At 39.2% G+C, this 5,986-nt stretch overlaps 1 pseudogene; it reads left to right on the plus strand.

Annotated features, from left to right (window-relative positions):
- Positions 1 to 3,801: 3,801 nt before the first annotated feature.
- LOC131169466 (high affinity nitrate transporter 2.5-like) lies at positions 3,802 to 5,674 on the plus strand (annotated as a pseudogene).
- The last annotated feature ends 312 nt before the right edge of the window (positions 5,675 to 5,986 follow it).

Below are 5,986 nucleotides of genomic sequence, written 5' to 3' on the forward strand. Positions count from 1 at the left end.
ATTCAAAATTTTGTATCTTGAATCGAACCAATCGAATCGAACCGGACTGGATCGGACCGATCGAATCGGACCGGTTTCTTCTTCCTTTTTCTTTCTCCCCGCGTGCGTCCCGACCTCTCCTTCTCTCTCTCCCATTTTCTCTCTCCTCCCTCCTCCCCTCGCCGGCCAGCCGCCACCCAGCCCTCCCCACCTCGCCGGCGCGCCACCCCAGCCTCCCCCCATTGCGGGCCGCCGCCTGGAACGCCGGGAAACCGTGCGCGAAGCCGTACGACGTGCAACGCACTGCTTCGTCTTCCAGGTAGAAATTCGGCCGATCTGGCCACCGATTGGGCCGAGTCTTGTGTAAAACAACATCTACACCTCGAGAGCTTTCCATAGATACCAAGAACACCAAAATCCATTGAGCGGTTTGTCCAATTTTTGTCTGGGAAGTTTTAGCCTATTTTGACTTTTGGGCTAGATTTCTCGCAAACCGTGAACCCCACGAGGAAATCGAGAGTACCAGAGCGCTCCACTCGTCGAGAGCTTCGCGGCAATATAAATTTTCAAAATTTTCGACATCGTTTTTCGATGGGTCCCATGAAACTTCGTAGTGTTTTTCCGAGCATTAAATGAGCTTAGAAAATTTCGTAAAATTTATGTACTAACCCCCGTGTTGTGGGCTACGTGTAGGTATCTTCAATTCGTGAAAATTCGATAGTTGTCTGGGTCTGTAAATTTCCGGCCAGACAGACCGGCTACTGAAAAAGTCTTGGAATTGGATCGAGATTTTAGCTACCCCACCGTTGTCAGACGCCCCGAGCGCGTTCCTGAGATTGGAATCGACATAGGTAAACCCGAACCTTGCTTTTTCGTAATTTTTTAGTGCTTAAATGGGATTCAAAATCCATAAAATATTCATGGTAGCTCAGAAAATTATGATTCTTTTTGCATTAGCCTAGTAATATTGCTAAGGACCACGGGCCAAATTTTTAGAATTTTTAGAGTTTATTTGGGTAGTTTTTGCAAAAAGGGTCAATTATAAGGACTAAACTGTAATTTTACATATTGTGATTGATGATTGTTTGGATGGGCCCAGGAGGGGGTGTGTGATATGATTGAGTTGTGGGTGTATGGTTGGTGGATATAGAAGTGTGTTTTAAACCCATTTGCAGGTTAGGTAGGTCCTAGGTATAGGAGAGACTCTGCCGGATTTTCGGCACGACTTATGACGTATTTGGTCTTTTCTTAGTTTGTATTGAGTCAATTGTATTAAATAATTGTAATAAAATTGTCAGGTGAGCCGGGACAGCCTTCTTCCTTTACCCAGCCGCCACAGTGACTACTATCAAGTCTGTGAGTAAAATATTAATTTTAATTGTAATTTCAATATTATTATATGTTCAAACATGCCCATGCATCACTTATATGCATATATCTATATAGTTAAACTCTAGGCACGTTTTATATTGCATTCACAACTGTTAAAGTGCCATGGATGTTGTTGTGGTAATTTGGAGCATTGTGCGTGCGTTGGTGTGCGTGTGATGTGGTGTTGACTATGGATAGGACGGGTAGACACGGCTTGAGATCTTCGCTGGGACCCGGTCCTTCGGGGTAGACACGGCTTGAGTTCTTCGCTGGGACCCCGATTTGGTTTATTAAGCGAAAGTCCGGCTTGAGTTCTTCGCTGGCACAGGTTGGATTTAAGAGAGTTGCATAGGGGATCAGCTCCCATATATTTATGATTTGACATTACTGGGTGTGTGAGTGCTCCAAATTACCTTTTTGCTGTTATGATGTGAAAATATTGCAATGTTGCATTTCACTCTACAGGGTGCATTAGTTTTAAATAGTTATAGAGATTATGGTTAAAATTGATATTTTACTCTTTGAGTCGAACGCTCACTCCTGTTCAATATTTTTCCAGGCCACAGGAGGATATTTTTGAGGTTAACCAGCTTTTCTCCCTCGCAGGTCGTTTATTAATGTTTGTATAAACCTGTTAACTCTTAGAATTTTCGCATGTGTTAGAAATATTTATTTGAATTGGGTCTGTAATATAAATTGTTATTTTGGACCTATAAACTTATTATTTTATGCATGTGTGTTGGGCTGGATGAGGGAGCTGAGCTCCTATTTATTTTTATGTTGTTATGAGTATGCAGAGGGTGAGCTGAGCTCCCCAATTGATTATATATTGTGTTTACATGTCGAGTGAGTCAAAAACTCCCCGTTGAAAGGTCAATTTTATGGCCGGACTCTGTTCGGTTGAATTCTTGAAATTGGGCCCAAATGGGCCTTAGAGATGAGTTAAGGAATAATTAGGCTTACTACGGGCCTTGAGGGTTTTAGGCTGGCCCAGGTCCTAGTGCCAGTTCGGCCCACAGGTTGGGTCGTGACAATTTAAATTTGTAATTTTTATTAAAATTTAAATTTGTGAAGCCTGAAAAGAATTTCAAAATCATTGAATTAAAATTAGCTAATAATTTTAATAAAGGCTACAAAAAATTTTAAAAATTAGATACAACTTTTTTATAAATCACATATAAATTGGATGAAGTATATATTTAAAAATTACAAATATAAATTATAATAAGCATGTCATTAAATTGATATATGTGGTCACTTATATATATATATATATAAAATAGAAAAAATGGTCAATTGGGATCCATATATATATAATAGAAAAAATGGTCAATTGGGATCCATCATTAGTGCATTATATATCTTGCATGACCTTGCTAAAGGCAAGCCATTATTGAGTTTGTAGTGGAAGGAGTAGCTAGCCGGACTAGATAAGTCATATACTATACTATATAATATAATACGGTTTGGATAATCTTACTTAATTAACTTCTCTAATTTCATATTCTAATTATTAAATGTAAAGGAAAGTAGTTAAGATGCCTTTGGATGGAAAGACGATATTACCCTTAACAAAATACTTGTTGAAGCATTTTTGCAAAGGGTTTATTAGTCCTTTGATCATATCAAATTAAATAACTAAATTAGGAAGTGTCCAAGCGGCCACAAGTTATTGTTAGACTTGTCACTTTAATGCATAATCCAACAACAAAACTGGAATGGAGGTTGGTGGTCTTAGGTTCTACTAAATTCCAGACAAAAGAAATTGGCCAATGGAGCAGTCACTCAGCTCAGTGAAAGCCATAATATATATAGATTCTAATTGCCTAATTTGTTTAATGCTAAATAAGAATTTATTCTGTTTAGTAATAGCTTTTAAGATAACGTTAATAAGAACTAGAGCGGTAGGTAAAGATCAACAATTTTTTATTACAATCGAAAAATCAAATTATATTGATGCTAATTAATTTAGTCTATTTAATTTGATTATTTTTTTTAAGAATTTCAATTTTTTAGTTCAATTTGATTATATTTCCAAATTAATTGAAAAAAAATTTTAACTGAACTGAATGTTTAAAGGATTTTTCTTTTCTCTAGCTCACTAATTCAGACTCAGAGTTTAGCATTCGAAGGCCTAAACTTTTCGGTATAGGTCTTTACTCCATTCAAACTAGCAAGTTCATACACAAAATTAAATAAAAAAAATAAAAAAAAATTCCATTCAATTTAATTTTATCTAGCTAGTCAGTTCGGTTAATTATAATAAAACTATTTAGTTTTTGATTTCCCTAGCTAGTCAGTTCGGTCTTTGCATATTTTCCCTTCTTCTTTATTGACTACATCCTAGTTTGATAGATAGAAAGCAGAAAAGGTTCCAATCATTACACATGGTACTTTAAGGCATCTTTACCAGGAGCCAGTCACTCTCATCTTCTTTCCTGCATAAAGAGGAACAGGCATTAATCAATTACTGTTAGCTTGGAGGAAAAAAAGAGAGAGAGCCCAAAATTTTATTAGCTTAAAAGATTCCTCTTCTTTTAGCCCCACCAAAGGATAGGCACATGGAAGTGGAAACTACTGGGACGGGATTTCAGACTCAAAAATTTGCTCTTCCTGTGGACTCAGAGCACAAGGCAACTGAATTCCGGTTATGCTCTATAGCAGCTCCCCACATGCGGGCATTTCATTTGTCTTGGGCGTCTTTCTTCTCTTGTTTTGTGTCCACTTTTGCTGCTCCACCTCTCCTTCCCATAATACGTGACAACCTCAATCTCACAGCCACAGACATTGGCAATGCAGGTATTGCATCCGTCTCTGGTGCTGTCTTTGCGAGAATTGCCGTGGGACTGCCTGTGACCTTTTTAGACCCCGTATTGCCTCTGCTTCACTGATACTCCTTACAGCACCAGCGGTCTACTTCACTTCCGTTGTCTCATCACCTGTTTCTTTTCTCCTCGTACGTTTTTTCATGGGCTTCTCCCTTGCCACTTTTGTCTCAACTCAATTCTGGATGAGCTCCATGTTTTCAGCCCCAGTAGTTGGCACCGCTAATGGCGTTGCAGGTGGCTGGGGCAACCTTGGTGGTGGAGCAACACAGCTGATTATGCCCCTTGTGTTTGGCCTAATCCGCGACATCGGAGCAGAAGAAATTTACAGCTTGGGGAATTGCATTTTTCGTCCCTGCCCTGTTTCAAATGTTATCAGCATTTGCAGTATTGATCTTTGGCCAGGATCTGCCAGATGGGAACTTCAGGAGGCTACAGAAATCAGGGGATAAAGCCAAAGATAAATTCTCAAACGTCTTCTATCATGGGGTTACAAATTACAGAGGGTGGATCCTGGCATTAACTTACGGGTACTGTTTTGGGGTGGAGCTGACAATTGACAATATAACAGCAGAATATTTTTACGATAGATTTGATCTGAAACTACACACAGCAGGAATTATTGCAGCAAGTTTTGGATTAGTAAATATCGTTTCTAGACCAGCTGGAGGACTGATTTCAGATGTACTGGCAACGAGGTTTGCAATGAGGAGGTGTACTCTGCATCATTCTTGGACGAGTGGGATCCTTAACTCCATCCATCGCAGTGATGATTGCTTTCTCTTTCTTCTGCCAGCGGCATGTGGGCTAACGTTTGGTGTGGTTCCTTTTGTCTCTAGGAGGTAATTAAGATTTCTACTCCCACTTAATCCCATTTCTATCTTACAAAGTTTAAATTCTAATAATACAACCATGTCTCATTCTTCAGGTCATTAGGGCTAATATCTGGTATGACAGGAGGTGGTGGAAGTGTGGGTGCAGTTCTTACACAGCTAATTTTCTTCAAAGGATCCAGATACTCCAAAGAAAGGGGCATAACACTCATGGGTCTCATGATTATATGCTGCACTCTACCAATATGTCCAATATACTTCCCACAATGGGGTGGAATGTTTTGTGGACTATCATCTAAAAAGATTGCTACAGAAGAAGACTATTACATGTCTGAATGGAATTCAAAGGAGAAGGAGCAAGGATTACATCAGGCAAGCTTAAAATTTGCTGATAACAGTAGAAGTGAAAGAGGAAGTGAAAGAGACAGAAGAGCAGACTCTGAAACCAGGCCACCTAATCAGACCTCATCTACAAACGTCTAGTCTATGTGCTCCAGTTTCTCAAATATGAGCTTAGCAAGTAAAGGTAATGTCCATCCGTGATATTCAAGTTCCAGATTGCAAACTGTAAAAGCATTTGATATGTAGCCTAAATCATCTCGAAGACCTTATGCGTCCATATTTTCTATTAAGGCAAGCACTTAGGCTCTTCTTTCTTCCAAGCCATATTGCAGTGTTAACAAAAACTTTTTGCTTGGGTATCTGAAACTTTTCATTCCTTTAATCCAGACATGGATGGTTTTCCCTTAGATGAAGAAGGTGAATTAAATTAAATAGACATGAAGGCTGATCCATGGCTGACATTTAAAGAGAGAAGAAACTATCATCTATTAACTAGTCATTGCATCGGGTTTCATAACAATATTCTTCTCATTAGCATCGTTATCCCTTGAATTGAAAGACAATAGACCTGCCAACTCACACTCCTCCCTTAGGTATAGATTCTATGTCTGCCACTGGTTGGGTATGCCAAAGAAG

The sequence above is a fragment of the Hevea brasiliensis genome, chromosome 10 (genome assembly GCF_030052815.1).
Source record: "Hevea brasiliensis isolate MT/VB/25A 57/8 chromosome 10, ASM3005281v1, whole genome shotgun sequence".
NCBI lineage: Eukaryota > Viridiplantae > Streptophyta > Magnoliopsida > Malpighiales > Euphorbiaceae > Hevea > Hevea brasiliensis.